This window comes from Heterodontus francisci, unplaced genomic scaffold, assembly GCF_036365525.1.
Source record: "Heterodontus francisci isolate sHetFra1 unplaced genomic scaffold, sHetFra1.hap1 HAP1_SCAFFOLD_61, whole genome shotgun sequence".
In the NCBI taxonomy this organism is placed as follows: domain Eukaryota; kingdom Metazoa; phylum Chordata; class Chondrichthyes; order Heterodontiformes; family Heterodontidae; genus Heterodontus; species Heterodontus francisci.
In genome coordinates this window covers 7,565,678-7,585,502 of record NW_027141441.1, presented here as the reverse complement: position 1 = coordinate 7,585,502, position 19,825 = coordinate 7,565,678, and the positions used below count along the sequence as shown (strand labels likewise).

The window sequence follows — 19,825 nt, the reverse complement described above, 5'->3', positions numbered from 1 at the left end:
GATTTAGACGTGAATATAGCAGGTATGATAAGTAAATTCGCAGATGACACAAAAATTGGTGATGTTGCAATAGTGAGGAGGAAAGCCTTAGGTTACAGGACAGTATCGATGGGCTGATAAGATGGATGGAGCAGTGGCAAATGGAATTTCATCCTGAGAAGTGTGAGGTGATGCACTTTGGGAGGACTAACAAGGCAAGGGAATAGACAATGGATGATTGGCACCCTAGGAAGTACAGAAGGTCCGAGGGGCCTTGGTGTACTTGTCCATAGATCACTGAAGGCAGCAGCACAGGTAGATAAGGTGGTTCGGGAAGCATATGGGGTACTTGTCTTTATTAACGGAGGCATAGAATATAAGAGCAGGGAGGTTATGATGGAGCTGTATAAAACGCTAGTTAGGCCACAGCTGGAGTACTGTGTACAGTTCTGGACACCATACTATAGGAAGGATGTGATTGCACTGGAGAGGGTGCAGAGGAGATTCACCAGGATGTTGCCTGGGCTGGAGCATTTCTGCTATGAAGAGAAACTGAAAAGGCTCGGGTTGTTTTCCTTAGAGCAGAGAAGGCTGAGGGGGGACATCATTGAAGTATACAAAATTATGAGGGGCATTGATAGGTTAGTTAGGAAGAGACTTCTTCCCTTAGCGGAGGGGTCAATAACCAGGGGGCAAAGAGTTAAGGTAAAGGGAAAGAGGTTTAGAGGGGAATTTGAGGAAATTGTTTTTCACCCAGAGGGTGGTTGGAATCTGAACACACTGCCTGAAGGGGTGGTAGAGGTAGGAACCCTTACAACATTTAAGAAGCATTTAGATGAGCACTTCAAACGTCATAGCATACAAGGCTGCGGGCCAAGTGCAGGAAAATGGGATTAGAATACTTTGGTGCTTGATGGCCAGCACAGACACGATGGGCTGAAGGGCCTGTTTCTGTACTGTATAACTCTATGACTCTATATAAGTCTAAGTCTAAAGTGCGTTATCAGATTGAGAGAATCTAAAAGATAGTATAACCTGAGATACAAACTGAGATTTCAGTTTAAAACTCACCCGGATTGTGAAACTGAAAGATACAATAGCAATTCAATTTGTATAGACTGAGCTTTGGATCATATTCCAGCCCTCATACAGTATCAGACTGGAAGATACTGTCGCAATTCCATTAGTGCAGACTCAGCTCTACATTACAGAGCAGGGAACATATTTAAACAACCGGGAACACTTTTACACAAGACGGATCATATTTACACAACTGAGAAGATCTTTACCCAACAGGGAACCATTTTACATAACACCAGAGAGCATCTTTACACAACAGCGAATACCGTAAGAAAGAAAAGCAGCAAATTTTTATCGTGCACAGGGAATGTGGGGTGCATTGTGATCTCAGACAGGGAATGTGGGATGGACTGGGATCTCACACAGGGAATGTGGGTGGACTGGGCTCTCACACAGGGAATGTGGGTTGGACTGGGATCTCACACACAGCCTCATGCTGTCCGAAAGACCCAGACAGCCAGTGAAGGACGTTTAATACATAGTCACTGTTGTAGGAAATGCTGCATCCAATTTGCCACTAAGATCAATGTGATAATGAACAGATAATCACTTGTTTTAGTGACATTGAGGGATAAATACTGGACAGGACAAGAGGGAGAGCTTAAAACAGAAAACACTGAAAATATTCTATTACGCAGCAGGAAATATCTTTAAAAGAACACAGGGGACATCTTAACAGAGAACACGTTTCCATAAATCATCCATCTTTCGCTGTCTCTTGCTGGTTTGCTCAGCAACTTTCTCTGTCTGTTCCTTTCTGGGTCCTGAAATCTCTTCCTGGTTTTCTGTGTGTCTTTCTCTGCCTGCCTGATTGTCGGTGCTGTTACTCAGTGTCCTTGTGCCATTGTACAGTGAGGGTGAGTCGGTCAGCGAGTATGTTGCTGAGTCTGGGTTGTTGAGCAATCTGACAACAATCCGATTTTGTTAACAAAATTGGGGAACTGAACATATTTCACCAATAGGCAATTGAAATTAAAATCATCCGGTAGCAGAGTGGCGCAGCGGAAGCGTGCTGGGCCCATAACCCAGAGGTCGATGGATCGAAACCATTCTCTGCTATTCAAGTTTTGTAGGAACACAAATTGTTTCCTTTGAAAACATCAAGTGTTTATCTACAATCACATCATGCTTCTTCAAACGCTTTATTGCAATCAGCTTTTTTCTTCCACTCAACACATCAATCAGCAACAAGTCTCACAAACCACTTTGTTGCGCAGAGGAACAGAAGCTGCACCAGCTGCAAACACGTTTCACCCCAGTCTCTCCTCTTTGTCAAACCATTCCTGCAGCGCCTCCTCTCCACCAGCAGATGTAAAACGACGGCAAATGGTCACAGTCAGGAGATGGTGAGTAACAGAAAGTAAAACAATAACACGGAAAACCTTTACTGAACATTGAATTCAATAATTTCCGAGCATGACAGCACCCACCACACACTCCCCCCGCCCTCTCCTTTTTATGTGCAGTTATTTTTCCTTTTTTTCTTTTTAATTTGCTTATTTTATTTTAGGTTTTTTAGTGTGTTTAGTTTGTTTCTACTGTTTCTGCTTTTTAATTTTTTTAATGCTTGTGCTTGGAGTGCTCTGTGCTTTACAGTCTATTTACACCCTCTCTGTACTAATGATTTGTCTTTCAGCACACCATTAACATACGGTTGGCCTTTGTTCCCTGACCTCTGGTCAGTTATTCTCTGTGACCTTGTCCTATCAACACCTTCTCTTTTGTTATCTCTTCCCCCCCCCCCCACCCACCCCCACCTGCTTTACTTGCTTCAAATCTTTTACATTTCTAATATTTGTCAGTTCTGAAGAAGGGTCACTACCAGAAACGTTAACTCTGTTTCTCTCTCCACAGATGCTGCCAGAGCTGCTGGGTATTTCCAGCATTTCTTGTGTTTATTTCAGACAAGTGGTCTGTTTCTCTATCTCAGTCTCATTGTCTCTCTCTCTCTCTGTCTGTCCCTCACTTTCTGCTTCCTAATAGTCTATTCTTGGGTTTCTGTGTTTTTCTCTCTGTGTCCCATTGTCGATGGTGTTACTCAGCGTCCTTGTAACATTGTGTAGCCAGGCTGAGCCTCCCAACACCTGTGTTGCTGTAATAAAAACAGAAAATGTTGGAAATGCTCAGTAGGTCTGGCGGCATCTGTGGAGAGAGAAACAAAGTTAACATGAGTTAACGAAACAGACCTGAAATGTTAACTGTTCTCTCTGCACAGATGCTGCCAGACCTACTGAGCATTTCAAACATTTTCTGTTTATGTTTCAGATTTCCAGTATCCGCAGTATTTTGCTTTTGTACGTGTGTTGCTATGTCTGGGACTGTTTGAGTGCAATGCTATTTCTTTATAAACAGTGTTGAAACAAGCATTTTATCTGGCCAACACTCAGCATGAATACACAGCTGGATATAAACAGCAGCCTACAGCAGAGGGCGCAGTGGAATTTATTAACACAAATAATTCACCAACACATTATTTACTGCTACCCACAATCACAAAACGCTTTGTGTTAACACATTTTACTCTTTATTTACATCAACTTCTTGCTTCCAGTCAACACTTCAATCCGGAACACAGCTTCCAAATCACCTTTATTCACAAACCCGAACACAAGCTGCAAATGCTGCAAACACACACCAGCCCAGACTTTCCCCTTTCTGTCAACACATTCTTGCATCACTGCCTCTCCACCAACAGTTGCTGCTAGAATCATAAAATCATAGAATGGCTACAGCATAGAAGCAGGCCATTCAGCCTGTCGAACCCGTGCTGGCTCTCTGCCAGAGCAACTCACCTCGTCCCACTCCCCAGTCAGTTTAATTTCGAAGGTGGGGAAACTTCTCGAAAGAATAATTCGAGACAACATTAATAGTCCCTTGGACAAATGTGGGTTAATTCAAGAAAGGCAGCATAGATTTCTTAAGGGAAAATCACGTTTAACTGTGCTGCTGGAGTTTTTTTGATGAGGTAACAGAGAGGGTTGATGAGGGCAATGCTGTTGATGTGGTGTACATGGACTTTCAAAAGGTCTGGCAGCATCTGAAAGGTCACTGACCTGAAACGTGAACTTATTTCAGTTTTCCAGCATCTGCAGTATTTTGCTTTTATTGCCTTTCAAAAGGTGTTTGATACAATGCAACATAACAGACTTGTGAGCAAATTTATAACTCATGGAGTAAAAGGGACAGTAGTAACAGGGATATGGATGGCACAGTGGCACAGTGCAGCACTGCAGCCTCACAGCTCCAGCGACCTGGGTTCAATTCTGGGTACTGCCTGTGTGCAGTTTGCAAGTTCTCCCTGTGTCTGCATGGGTTTTCTCTGGGTGTTCCGGTTTCCTCCCACAAGCCAAAAGACTTGCAGGTTGGTAAATAAATTGGCCATTATAAATTGCCCCTAGTTCAGGTGGGGATATGGTCGGAATATGGGATTAGTGTAGGATTAGTATATATGGGTGTTTGATGGTCGGCACAGACTCGGTGGGCCGAAGGGCCTGTTTCAGTGCTGAATCTCTAAAAAAAATGGAATTGGCTGAGTGACAGGAAACAAAGTGTAGTGATCAATGGATGTTTTTCGGGCTCGAGGAAGGTTTGTAGTGGAGTTCCCCAGCAGTCAGTGTTGGGACTCCTGCTTTTCCTGATATATATTAATTACCTAGACCTTGGTATACAGGGCAGAATTTCACAGTTTGTGGATGTTATGAAAATTGGAAGCATTGTGAACTCTGAGGAGGGTAGTGTAGAACTGCAAAAGGACATGGACAAGTTGGTGGAAAGGGCAGACAGATGGCAGGTGAAGTTCAATGTCGAGAAATGTCAATTGATAAATTTTGGTCAGAAGAACATGGAGAGACAATATAAAATAAAGGGTACAATTCTAAAGGGGGTGCAGGAGCAGAGGGTCCTGAGGGTATAAGTCATTGAAGGTGGCAGGATAGGTTGAGAGAGTTGTTAATAAAGCATACAGTTTCCTCAGCTTTAGTAATAGATGCATAGAGTACAAGAACAAGGAGGTCATGTTGAACTTGCACAAGACACTAGACTCAGCTGAAGTACTGCGTCCAGTTCTGGGTGCCACACTTTAGGAAAGATGTGAAGGCATTGGAGAGATTATGGGAAAAATTCATGAGAATGGTTCCAGGGATGAGGAACTTCAGTTATGAAGATAGATTGGAGAAGTTAGGACTGTTTTACTTGGAGAAACGAAGACTAAGAGGAGATTTCATAGTGGTATTCAAAATGGACAGAGTGGATAGGGAGAAACTGTTCCCACTTGTGAAAGGAGCGAGAACAAGAGGGCACAGATTTAAAGCTAAAAGAAGCAAAAGCGAGATGAGGAAAAACTTTTTCATGCAGCGAGTGGTGAAAGTATGAACTGCCTGAGAATGTGATGGAGGCAGGTTCAATTGAAGCATTCAAAGGGGAATTAGACTGTTATCTGAAAAGGAAGAATGTACAGGATTATGGGGAGAGGACAGGGAATGACATGAGGTGAATTGCTCATTTGGAGAGTCAGTGCAGACACGATGGGCCAAATGGCCTCCTTCTGTGCAGTAACAATTGTGTGATTCCAATATTCAAGTCATTTATATATATGGTGGTCCTGACACTGACCCTTGTGGACATCACTGTTCATCTTCCATTCTGAAAAACAACCAAATACTCACTTTTTTTGTTATTTCAGCCATTTTTTAATCGAAGCAGACACAGACCCTCTTATTCCAGGAGCCTCAGTTTTGTTACCCAGCCTTTGATGTGGTAGTTTCTCAAACGCTTTCTTAAAATCCATATCGACAACATCCATTGCTTTCCCTTCATCAACCTTTTCTGTTTCTTCATCAAAAAAATCAGTTATATTAGTGAAGAACTTGAAAAGTGCTGAACCTCTCAGTTTTCTGTCTACCCAAACCAAGTTCAAGACCTGAATAATGAACCGATTGCCTCATTAGTTCTGTGAATAATACAATGATTTAATAGACAAAGTTTTGAAACATTCCTGCCCATAAATCTTGATAACAGAGTGTGTGTGGATCTCCTGACTCAGAATGTTTAATGAATACAGTCCACAGATCCGACAAGGAACCCCTGGACATCCACAGTAAAGACAGTGTGGATGAGGAAATGGAAGAGCCGGGAGCTGAAACTCAGGGACGGCCGAGCTCTCCTGTCATTGAGCTTGTGTGTCTGTTCTGCTCGCCGCACTTCCGGCTCTACTTTGTTTCCAATGAAAAGATGAAAAGGGCCGTTCGGTTTTCCTCTCACTGACAGCGTGTTTCACTCGGGTTAATATAACCCGGGACTTTTGCTGCTGAAATGAATTCTGCAAGGTCCCAGCAAACACACCGGCTCCCTCCTTTCTCCCCTCTTTCTATCGGATTGTTTTACCAGGAGGGGCTCAATAATAACAAACCCCCTGCAGGGAATGACCGCAAATTGAGCATCTAAATGGGGCAAGTGGGCAGCTTTCTGGGTTCTAGGTTCCCCGTACCCCGCCCCTCCCTCCAGTCCAAGCCCCTCTTCACTTTCTTTGGGACTTTGATGAGGGTGAAGTGCGGAAAGTTCCCATTGATGTTTGAATGCTGAATTGCTGCAGGGATCTGCGCACGCGCGGTGTAGCCCCGCCCCCAGTGGGACGTCACAATGAGGAGTAGCGCGCATGCGCAGCCTTTCCCCAACCCAGTCTGTGAGGCCATTCACTCAATCAGGGGAAGATGCTTTAAATCAGCTGCTAATGGAGACTTCCCGGGCCCGGGGGAAGGGAACAAACAGCATCTGCTTCCAGCAGCCACTGCTTGGGAGCGTGTCCGCAGATGTGCTCAGAGATGAGCATTGAGTGGTGGGAAGTTGAGGGGGAGTCGGGGAGTGTTTGTAACAGACACTGTGGAGCAGGAGCTGCTCCCAGAACATGGAGTGAGCCGGGGACACGGGGAAGGGAGAGTTCATTCTCGGACAGTGTCTGTGCAGGCTCAGGGAGACACAATGGGAAGAAATCACTATTGAAAATCAGTCACAATTTCACCACCCAAAGGAGAGGGAATTTTCCTGCTTTAGTTCGTCTCTCACTGTTTGTTGGATTGTGAACAGTGGGGGAAAAATAGCCGCACAATAACGATGTGGACAGTTAGACAAAGAGCATTTATTGCAGACACCAGGTGAGAAGTGTGAAAGGCACATTTTAAATAGTGGCTGCTTGTTTTCCATTGAAATAGAAATGTGACTGTGTCAAGGTCACTGCTCTATCGGACAGTCCCAGTCATTGAGCAGTGCAGGGCTTGTGTTGTTTCTGAATGACACAAACTTCTTGTAAATCCACTGCAAACACCTGGTAAACAGAAGCTGAATGCTGCAGTACTGCAGTGGAGTCAGACACTGACACTGTTTGTGTTCCTGGTTTTCATTTTGTGATTGTTCATAATAATAATTATTGGGACGATTGCATTGATCGCTTTTGTATCTTCTACATCACCAGATCTTCAGGTTTAAGAGTTACTTTTCATTCCTGCAGGCAAATACATGAAGGAACCTGAATGGATGTGGTGATGTGGTGATTCCTGGCCACAAGAAAAAGTGCAGCAAGCTCACTCCAACACACAGTCGGTACAGGATCACTCCCAAAGCACAGAGATACTGCCAGCTCATCAGTTCCACTGGAACAAACACTGATCCCAAAGTCAAGAGACATATTTTCAATCCAACAGTCAAACAACAGCAGGCGAGACAGAAGTTGTTTCTATTTCACTCCAATTCAGTACAGCTCTCAGGTTGATACATCAATCACAGTCCAAAAACAAACTCACTATCAGATCTAAATAAACTCTGTCACCATGGCCACATTTTAAATATAAAATCTGAAATAGAACAGACAAAATTTACATGATTGAAAGGTACAGAATGAATGCAAGGAGGCTTCAAGGGGATTTGGACAGGCTAAGGGAATGGGCAAGAACATGGCAGATGGAATATAATGTGAATAAGTGTGAAGTTATCCACTTTGGTAGAAAAAGCAGAAAGACAGAGTATTTCTTAAATGGTGAGAGGTTGGGAAGTGTCGATGTTCAAAGGGACCTGGATTTCTTTTTTCTTCATTCATGGGATGTGGGTGTCACTGGCGAGACCAGCATGTATTGCCCATCCCTAATTGCCCTTGAGAAGTTGGTGGTGAGCTGCCTTCTTGAACCGCTGCAGTCCATGTGGGGTAGGTACACCCACATTGCTGTTAGGGAGTTCCAGAATTTTGACCCAGCAACTGTGAAGGAATGGCAATATAGTTCCAAGTCAGGATGGTGTGTGGCTTGGGGGAGAACTTGCAGGTGGCGGTGTTCCCATGCATTTGCTGCCCTTGTCGTTCAAGGTGGTAGAGGTTGCGGGTTTGGAAGGTTTTGTCGAAGGAGCCTTGGTGTGTTTCTGCCATGCATCTTGTAGATGGTACACACTGGTGCTACTGTGCGTCAGTGGTGGAGGGAGTGAATGTTTGTGAATGGGGTGCCAATCAAGTGGGCTGCTTTGTCCTGGATGGTGTCGAGCTTCTTGAGTGTTGTTGGAGCTGCACCCATCCAGGCAAATGGAGAATATTCCATCACACTCCTGACTTGTGCCTAAGACATGGTGGACAGGCTTTGGGGAGTCAGGAGATGAGTTACTCGCCACAGGATTCCTAGCCTCTGACCTGCTCTTTTAGCCACGGTATTTATATGGCTACTCCAGTTCAATTTCTGGCCAGTGGTAGCCCCTCGGATGTTGATAGTGGGGGATTCAGTGATAGTACTACCATTGAATGTCATGGGGAGATGGTTAGATTCTCTCTTGTTGGAGATGGATGTCCTTGTTAATGAGCTACTGGAAGCTAGTATGCAGGTGCAGCAAGCAATTAAGAAGGCAAATTGTATGTTGGCTTCATTGAAAGGGGATTTGAGTACCTGAGTAAAGATGTATTGCTTCAATTGTATAATGACTTGGTGAGACCACACCGAGAATATTCTGGACAATTGTGGTTTCTTTATCTCGGGAAGTATATACTTGTGTTACGACCAGGTGAGAAAGGTGTCCAGGGGTCTGTTAATTTCTTCACCTGGTCTTATTGTAACAGGGCTTAATTTTTAAACACATTGTGTTTTGAGCTCCCCCTTTGTGAATCCTTGTTCACAGCTTTCCAATTATAAGGCAAAGTAATGAGCATAAACAGGCTTTCTTTGGTTTAAAGAAGAAAACTGATATTTATTAAACTTACTTAAACTCTAATACGGTTCACCCATACGGATATACGACGTGCCCACGCTAGCATGCATACGCGATACACACATGCAAATAAGGACAGAAAAGAGAAGAAATTGTTAGGTGAAAGGTTTGAGGCAGTCTCTAACGTTTTATTTTACTCTGCTGCATGCTCACTTGATTGTAGTTAGTCTTGCTGTTCGTTGGGGCCTAGTGTTCTTCTTAAACCTTGTTCACGTCGGAGACTTTTCTCTCTTTGAGCTTCATCTGTTTTCACAAGATTCAGTTCCGTGGGGAAGAGATGGAGGCAGGCAGGAGGGAGGTCTTATCAGTCCAGGAGAAAAGTGCTTTCTGATTTCAAGTACTGTTTTCTCCAATTTAAAAACTCTCAGTTCAAACCTCTGCAATAGCCAGTTAGTCATGTGACTAAAACTGGTCTGACCATTTCTTCTGTGCGTTGGGGAAGCAACAACTGGGTCCCCATTGTTTCAACACTGTCTGTTACTGTGCAAATGTCTTTCCAGTCTGGGGCTTGCAATTTTTAAGTTTTAATGTTCATGCGGTGAAATAATGTGTCCCTCAGTCTTGGCAGGTGGGGATTTGCCTGACACTTGTCATAGAGGGAGTGCAACAGATGTTCACCAGACTAATCCCCTGGGATGGAAGATGATGAGAGATTGCCGAAACTGGCCCTGTATTCTCTGGAGTTTCAAAGAATGACAGATGATCTAATTGAAACTTACAAAATTCTTCCAGGGTCTCACAGGGTAGATATGGATAGAAGGTTTCTTCTGGCTAGTGAGTTTATAACAAGGGGACACAGTCTCAAAATAAGGGCGGGCATTTGAGACTTAGATGAGCAGGAATGTCTTTACTTGGTGTGGCAAATCCGTGGAATTCTCTACCCCAGAGGGCTGTGGAGGCTCAATCATTGAACATATTCAAGACAGAAATTGATAGATTTCTGAATACTAATGAGATCAAGGGATATGGAGATAGTGGCGAAAAATGGCGTAGAGGTAGATGATCAGCCACGAGCTGTTTGAATGGTAGAGCAGGCCGATGGGCCGAATGGCCTACTGCCCCTGTTTCCTATGATGCTATAAATCCCAATAATATACATCAGACGTTAGACCGAGCTACACATTACATATCAGTCCAAAAATCCCACAAAGTTTAAGACTGAATGATACAGTATCAAATCGATTATGACAAACTGAAGGACTTGGAGCTTGCATACCAGCCCATCGAAGTTATATTTTCATTCACGATCGTTTTCACAGAGCTAAATATTGAATACCAATCCACAACTTGCATAGGACTACCAAATAAAACCTACAGTTGTAAAATACAGTTAATTCATATTTTAAATTAAACACAAAACAAACATAGATTGATACATTGAGAGTAGGGAGCAGCGAGAGTGGAATGGAGCATAAAGACCCCAGAGAGCGAGCGAGAGTGAGAGCGAGAGACAGATCGAGTTCGGGTTCGAGTTCGCTCAAAGAGCGGGAAACAGCGAGAGTGGAGCGGACAAGAGTCCAGGCCGCCGTAGTGTGAAAACAAAGTGAATAGTGACATCACAGGAAAGCTGCAAGGTGATTGGTTGTGAGCCAATGCTGTTAAGGAGAATCAGTAAATCGTTAGTACACCACTGTTGGGGTGGATGTGTAAATAGCTGGGTTCTCGCATCTCAACAACTGGCAGACTTAAAAAAAAGTATCAATAATAAGGAACAAGTGAGTAGTCGGTGAGTATGTTTTTTTCAGTAAGGTTTATTTTAACTAGTGAACTGTATTGATTTTTATTAGGATTTATCAGTACTAGTAAGGTTTTATTCATAATTCTAAGGTGTTGTAGAATTTGTCAGGCTTTTTTTTTAGCAGTAGCAAAGGGTCAACTAATACATAAAGGAATGGCAGGGGTGCTTCAATCTCTAGCGTGCACCTCCTGTGCTATGTGGGAGCTCCCAGATGCTTCCCGTATCCTGGAGAACCATTTGTGCCAGGAAGTGATGTCAACTTTGGCAGCTTGAGCTCTGGGTTTTGGAACTTGAGCGGTAACTGGCAACACTGTGCTGCATTGGTGAGGATGAGAGCTACATCTATGTGTGGAGCCAGAGGAAATGGCGAGGTACTAAATGAGTACTTTGCATCAGTATTGACCAAAGAGAAGGACTTGGTGGATGATGAGTCTAGGGAAGGGAGTGTAGATAGTCTGGGTCATGTCGTTATCAAAAAGGAGGAGGTGTTGGGCGTCTTGCAAAGCATTAAGGTAGATAAGTCCCCTGGGCCTGATGAGATCTGCCTCAGAATACTGAGGGAGGCAAGGGAAGAAATTGCTGGGGCCTTGACAGAAATCTTCGTATCCTCACTGGGTACAGGTGAGGTCCCAGAAGACTGGAGAATAGCCAATGGTGTTCCTTTGTTTAAGAAGGGTAGCAAGGATAATCCAGGAAATTATAGGCCGGTGAGCCTTAATTCAGTGGTAGGGAAATTATTGGAGAGGATTCTTCGGGACAGGATTTACTCCCATTTGGAAACAAATGGATTTCTTAGCGAGAGGCAGCATAGTTTTCCCGAACTTGATCGAGTTTTTTGAGGAAGTGATGAAGATGATTGATGAAGGAAGGGCAGTAGATGTTGTCTATATGGACTTCAGTAAAGCTTTTGACAAGGTCCCTCATGGCAGACTAGTACAAAAAATGAAGTCACATGGGATCAGAGGTGAACTGGCAAGATTGATACAGAACTGGCTCGGTCATAGGTAGCAGTGGAAGGGTGCTTTTCTGAATGGAGGGCTGTGACTAGCGGTGTTCCGCAGGGATCAGTGCTGGGACCTTTGCTGTTTGTAGTATATATAAATGATTTTGAGGAAAATGTAGCTGGTCTGATTAATAAGTTTGCAGATGACACAAAGGTTGGTGGAGTTGCGGATAGTGATGATGATTGTCAGAGGATACAGCAGGATATAGATCGGTTGGAGACTTGGGCGAAGAAATGGCAGATGGAGCTTAATCCGGACAAATGTGAGGTAATGCATTTTCGAAGATCAAGTACTGGTGTGAAGTATACAGTAAATGGCAAAACCCTTAGGAGTATTGACAGGCAGAGAGATCTGAGCGTACAGATCCACAGGTCACTGAAAGTGGCAACGCAGGTGGATAAGGTAGTCAAGAAGGCATATGGCATGCTTGCCTTCATCGGTCGGGGCATAGAGTATAAAATTTGGTAAGTCATGCTGCAGCTGCACAGAACTTTAGTTAGGCCACACTTAGAATATTGCGTGCAATTCTGGTCGCCACACTACCAGAGGGACATGGAGGCTTTGGAGAGGGTACAGAAGAGGTTTACCAGGATGTTGCCTGGTCTGGAGGGCATTAGCTATGAGCAGAGGTTGGATAAACTCGGATTGTTTTCACTGGAACGACGGAGGTGGAGGAGCGACATGGTAGAGGCTTACAAAGTTATGAGTGGCATGGACAGAATGAATAGTCAGAAGCTGTTTCACAAGGTGGCAGAGTCAGTTACGAGGGGACATAGGTTTAAGGTGCGAGGGCAAAGTTTAGAGGGTATGTGCAAGGCAAGTTCTTTACATAGAGGGTTGTGAGTGCCTGGAACTTGCAGCCAGGGGAAGTGGTGGAAGCAGGTACGATAGCGACGTTTAAGAGGCATCTTGACAAATACGTGAACAGGATGGGAATAGAGGGATATGGTCCCCGGAAGTGCAGAAGGTTTTAGTTTAGACAGGCATCAAGATCGGCGCAGGCTTGGAGGGCCGAATGGCCTGTTCCTGTGCTGTACTGTTCTTTGTTCCTTCTACATAGATAACACGTTTATAGATGTGGTCACCCCACAGCTTAAGAGTATGCAGGGAGAGAGGGAATGGGTGACCACCAGGCAGTCAAAAGGAATCAGGCAGGTCGTGCAGGACACCCCGAGTGCGTCTCACTCTCCAGCAGGTATTCAGTTCTGAATACAGAGGACAATGATGCTTCACCTGGGGAGTGCAGCCAGAGCCAAGCCCATGGCACCATGGGTGACTCAGCTGCAAAGGGGAGTACAGGGAAGACTGGAAAAGCCATAGTGATAGGTGATTCAATCATCAAGGGAACAATCAGGTGTTTCGGTGGCCACAGACGTGAATCCAGGAATGGAGTGTAGGCTCCCTGGTGCCAGGGTCAAGGATGTCATTGAGCAGCTACAGAGCATCCTGAAGGGGGAGGGTGAACAGCCAGTAGTGGTAGTCCACATCAGAACCAACAACATAGGTAGATATAAGGATGTTGTGCTGCAGTCAGAATGGAGGGAGCAAGGTAAGAAATTAGCAAGCAGGACATCATAAGTAATAATCTCCGGATTACTCCCAGTGCCACGTGCAAGTGAGTACAGGAATAGATGGATAAGACAGATGAATGCATGGCTGGAAAGATGGTGCAGGAGGGAGGACTTTAGATTCTTGGGACAGGTTGGATCGGTCGCACCTGAACAGAGCTGGGACGGAGTTTCTTGCAGGATGTTTTGCTAGTGCTGTTGGGGAGGGTTTAAACTAGTTTGGCAGGGAGATGGGGACGGGAAGGTAGAGTCAGATGGGACAAAATCAGAAATGAAAATGGAAGGCAGAAAATTAATGCAGTTTGGAAGAGAGAGGAAACACTGATTAGGAAATTCAAAACAAAAAATGTTGGCACTGCTCAAGGATATCTAAATCAATGCAAGGAGTATAGCAAATGAAGCAGATGAGCTCAGGGCACAGTTAGACACATGGCAGTATGATATCATAGCTATTACACAAACATGGCTAAAGGAGGGGCAGGCATGGCAGCTCAATTTTCCTGGTTACAGGGTTTTCAGACGTGAGAGAGAAGGGGATAAAAAAGGAGAGGGAGTGGCAATTTTGGTCAAAGAAACTATTAAAGCTGTGAGGAGAGATGATATGTTGGAAGGTTTATCAAGTGAGACCGTCTAGATTGAGCTGAGGAATAAAAAAGAGGCAATCACACTGCTGGGAGTGTACTATAGACCCCTAAACAGTCAGGGGGAGATAGAAGAGCAGATATGTAGGCAAATATCTGAGAAGTGCAAGAACAATAGGGCAGTAACAGTTGGGGATTTGAACCACCCCAACATTAACTGGGATACTTTTCCTGTAGAGGGAATTGAGGGAGCAGAATTCTTGAGGTGCATTCAGGAGAACTTTTTTAGCCAATATGTAGCAAGTCCAACAATAGAGGGTGAAGTTTTAGACTTAGTTTGAGGAAATGAAGAGGGCAGGTGGAAGGAGTGGCAGTGGGAGAGCATTTCGGTGGTAGTGATCATAATTCAGTCAGTTTTAATATAATTATGGAAATGACAAGGACAGAACAGGAGTTAGAGTTCTCAATTGGGGTAACGCCAACTTTACTAAGCTGAGGAGTGATTTACCGAAAGTGGACTGGAAACAGGTACTTGAAGGTAAATCAGTGTCAGAGCAGTGGGAAGAATTCAAAGGGGAGATTCAAGGGGTTCAGAGTCAACATGTTCCCACAAAGAAAAAGGGTGGGAAGGCCAAATCTAGAGCTCCATGGATGTCAAGGAGTTTACGGGTATAATAAGGCAGTAAAGGAAACTTTATGCCCAACACAGAGAACTGAATACTACAGAAAGCCGAGAGGAGTATAGAATGTGGAGGGGGGAAATCAACATTGGAATTAGGAAAGTTAAGCGAGAGCATAAAAGAATATTGGCAATCAAAATCATGGTGAACCCAAAGATGTTTTATCAATACATTGAGAGTAAAAGGATAAATAAGGATAGAATAGGGCACAGAAAAGACCAAAAAGGTAACCTATGTGTAGAGCAGAAGATGCTGGCATTGTTCTGAATAAATACTTTGCATCTGTCTTCACAAAAGAGGGGGAAGATGCATATATTGTAGATAAGGAAGAGGGGTGTGAAGTATGGATGTGATCCATACAGAGGGAGAGAGGACATATTAATGGGATTAGTCCATATGAAAGTTGATAAATCACGAGCGCCGGATGGAATGCACCTCAGGCTGTTAAAAAGAAGCAAGAGAGGAAATAGCAGAAGAGCTGATCATCATTTTCCAGACCTCACTGGATACAGGTGTGGTGATGGAGGATTGGAGGACTGCTAACGTTGTACCTTTGTTTAAAAAGGGAGCGAGGGAGACCAAATAATTACAGGCCAGTCAGTCTAACATCAGTATTGGGCAAATTATTGGAATCTATTCTGAGAGACAGGATAAAATGTTACTTCGAAAGGCACAGATTTATCAAGGATAGTCAGCATGGATTTGTTAAGGGAAGATCTTGTCTGCCCAACTTGATCGAAATTTTGAAGAATTAAGAAGGAAGATAGATGAGGGTAGTGCAGTTGATGTCGTCTACATGGATGTAAATGTAGGCGGTATGAGTTTGCAGATGGCACAAAGATTGGCTGTGTGGTAAATAGCAAGGAGGATAGCTGCAGGCTGCAGGAAGATCTTCATGGTCTGGTCAGATGGGCAGAAAAATGGCAAATAGAATTCAATTCAGAAGTGTGAGTTGATGCATTTGGGGAGGTCAAACAAGGCAAAGGAATACACAATTAATGGGAGAGTACTGAGAGGTGTAGAGGAAGTGAGGGACCTTGGAGTAAATGTCCACAGATCCCTGAAGGTAGCAGGACAGGTCGATAAGGTGGTAAGAAGGCATATGGAATCCTTTCCTTTATTAGCCGATGTATAGATTTAAGAGCAGGGAGGTTATGCTGGAACTGTATAAATCATTAGTCAGGCCACAACGAGTACTGTATGCAGTTCTGATCGCCTCATTACAGAAAGGATGTAATTGCACTAGAGAGGGTACAGAGGAGATTCACGAGGATGTTGCCGGGATTGGAAAAATGCAGCTATGAGGAAAGACTGGATAGGCTGAGGCTGTTCTCCTTGGCACAGAGAAGGCTGAGGAGAAATCTCATTGAAACATACAAAATTTTGAGGTGCCTGGATAGAGTTGAAGTGAAGGGCCTATTTACCTTAGCAGAGAGGTCAGTGACTAGGGGAAATAGATTTAAAGTGATTGGTAGAAAGATTACGGGGGAGATGAGGAAAAGTTTTTTTCAGCCAGAGGGTGGTGGGGGTCTGGAACTCACTGCCTCAATTCATTCAAAAGAAGTTTGGATCTTCACTTCAAGTGCAGGGCTACAGACCAAATGCTGGAAGGTGGAATTAGAATGGGTGGAAACTTTTTCATCTGGCACAGACACGATGGGCCAAGTGGCCTCTTTCTGTGCCTTAAACTTTCTTTGATTCTATGATACTATAATTACCCAGCTGTTGTAATGCAAATTGAACTTGTTTCTCTGGACCATTCGTGGAGACTTCAGGATTACTCGTCCTGTAATGTCACCACAAAACCACCATACCGCTGTATGAGATTTTTTACTGGTTTGTTCTGTGGATTTCAGTCTACACAAATGGAATTGATAATCTATTTCACTCTGATAATGTTTGAGATGTTTTTGGCTGGTAAATAATGTGTATCTCAGTCGACTGTATTTTTAAATTCCGCAGTCTGGGTGAGTTCAGGCATCTAATTTACATCACAGTTTGCACTTTCTATCAGCATTACTTAATCTAATACGGTTTTATTTTTGGACTGGCAATGTTTAGATCAATCTACACTCCTGGAATTGATACTGTATTTCAGTTTGATATTGTCTGAGTTTTTAGAATGGTATATAATATTTAGATCAATCTACACTAATGGAATTAATTCTGTATCTTTCCATTTCACAGTGTGGGTGAGTTCTGAACTGGTATCTAATTTGTGTCTCAGGTTACAATATTTTTCAGCACCTTAGAAACTTTCTCTGTAATGCATGTTGGACTTGTATGTAACTTGCATCTCAGGGTACACTATGGGGATGTTTAAACATCCTTTATCATGAATGGATGTGAGCTTTGAGTATGGTATTTAATTTAAATCTCAGGATACATAATTACATGAGATTCTGTGCCATTCAATCAATACTGTGTGCCAATTCTATCTGATATTTAATTGATAGCTAAGTCTGCATTATATTTAGATTGACACATTGTATTTCAATCTGTTAATGTGCGTGATTTTGACCTGGGATTGATGTATCTGACTGTCAATGGGACTGAATTGGGGTGAAATGGAAACAACTTATTTCTCTCCTGCTTTGTTTGATTGTTTGATTGAAAATGTGTCTCTGGAACTCGGGATCAATGTGGGCCTGACTACTTCTGCAGTCTGAGACTAGGGAACTGATGAACTGTCTATCCCTCTGTACTCTGAGTGACAACGTACCTACTGTGTGTGAGAGGAGCTGGCTGCACTGTTCCTTGTGCCTCGAGTGCAGCAACCATCACATTCATCACGATTCCTTCAAGTATTTGCCTGCATGAAGAAAAAATATGTCTTAACTCAAGAACAGGGGAGGTGCAAAATATCAAAGAGGTGAATTTAATTTCGCAATTAATAATCATTAAAAACACCCACAAATGAAAACCCGTGTCAGTATCTGCCTCCACTGAAGTACTGAAGCTCCCAGCTCCTGCATCACAAGTATTCTGGGCAGATCCATCTAGACAAAACACTGCACTGGGATCGTCCCAACTTCTCTATGCTCGACACATATTTCCAGCCACCCTGCTTCATATGCACAAATAAACAAAAATAAAGCCCATTATGTATATCCCTCAATTCCTTTCTTCCCATACAGTTGTTCCACCTCCCCTTAAATGCATCAATACTATTTGCCTCGACCTCTCCCTGTGGTTGCAAATTCCAGATTCTAACCACTCACTACGTAAATACATTTTTCATGAATTCCTCATTGGTTTTATGAATGTCGATTTTATATTTTTGGCTCGTTTCAGACACCACAAGTGGAAACGTGTCTCCGTGTATTCTATAAAAGCCCTTCACTATTTCCTCACTTTTTTCATTTGTTAGTGTGATGTAGGCATCACTGGCTATGCCAGCATTTATTGCCCATTCCAAATTGCCCTTGACAAAGTGGTGGTGAGCTGCCTTCTTAAGCCGCTGCAGTCCTTGAGCTGCAGGAATTCCAGCAGTGCTGTTTGGAAGGGAGTTCCAGGATTTTTACCCAGCGACAGTGAAGGAATGGTGATATAGTTCCAAGTCAGGATGGTGTGTGGCTTGGAGGGGAACTTGCAGGTGGTAGTGTTCCCATGCATCTGCTGCCCTTGTCCTTGTTGGTGGTGGAGGTTCTGGGTTTGGAAGGTACTGTCGAAGAAGCCTTGGTGTGATGCTGCAGTGCATCTTTTAGCTGGTACGCACTGCTGCCACTGTGCATCAGTGGTGAATGGAGTGAATATTGAAGGTGGTGGATGTGGGCAATCAAACAGGCTACTTGAGTGTTGTTGGAGCTGCCTTCATCCAGGCAAGTGGACAGTATTCCATCACAGTCCTGATTAGTGTCTTGTGAATGGTGGACGGATGTGGGGAAACAGGAGGTCAGTTACTCGCCGCAGAATTCGTAGCCTCTGACCTGCTCTTGCAGTCACAGCATTTATATGGCTGGTCCAGTTCAGTTTCTGGTCAATGGTAACCAATGGTCAATGTTAATGGTGGGGGATTCAGTGATGGTAATGCCATTGAACATCAAGGGGAGATGATTAGATTCTCTCTTGTTTGAGATGGTCATTGCCTGGCACTTATCTGATGCCAATGTTACTTGCCACTTATCAACCCAAGCCTGGACGTTGTCCAGGTCTTGCTGCATCTGGACACGGGCTGCTTCAGTATCTGAGGAGTCATGAATGGTGCTGAACATTGTGCAATCATCAGAAAACATCCACACTTCTGGCCTTGCGATGGAGGGAAGGTCATTGATGAAGCTACTGAAGATGGTTGGGCCTAGAACACCTCTCTGAGGAATTCCAGCTGTAATGGCCGGAGACTGAGATGATTGACCTGAACAACCACAGCCATCTTCCTTAGTGCCAGGTATGACTGCAAACAGCAGAGCATTTTGCCCCGATCTCTATTTACACTGGTTTTGCTAGGGCTGCCTTGTTGCCATGCACGTCAAAGGCTGCCTTGATGTCAAGGGCAGTCACTCTCACCTAACAGAGCCCCATCTCTGGGCAAAAAGTCTCACTTCTCAAGGGGTGGCTCGAGAAGACACAGTGGCGCAGTGGTTAGCACCGCAGCCTCACAGCTCCAGAGACCCCGATTCGATTCTGGGTACTGCCTGTGTGGAGTTTGCAAGTTCTCCCTGTGTCTGTGTGGGTTTTCCCCGGGTGCTCCGGTTTCCTCCCACAGCCAAAGACTTGCAGGTGATAAGTAAATTGGCTATTGTAAATTGCCCCAAGTGCAGGTAGGTGATAGGGAATAAGGGATTACTGTTGGGTTAGTATAAATGGGTGGTTGTTGGTCGGCACAGACGCAGTGGGCCGAAGAGCCTGTTTCAGTGCTGTATCTCTAAATAAATTTTAAAAATGCAATGTTTCTTTAACTTTAAAATAAAAGCAAAAGTCTGTAGATGCTGGAAATCTGAAATAAACAAAAATGATGGAAATA

General features: G+C 43.9%; 1 non-coding gene across 1 annotated transcript; it reads left to right on the top strand.

Annotated features, from left to right (window-relative positions):
- The first annotated feature begins 2,046 nt into the window (after nucleotides 1-2,046).
- On the top strand, nucleotides 2,047-2,118 carry trnam-cau (transfer RNA methionine (anticodon CAU)). The gene has a single exon. It is a non-coding gene; the product is annotated as a tRNA-Met (tRNA).
- Nucleotides 2,119-19,825: the final 17,707 nt, after the last annotated feature.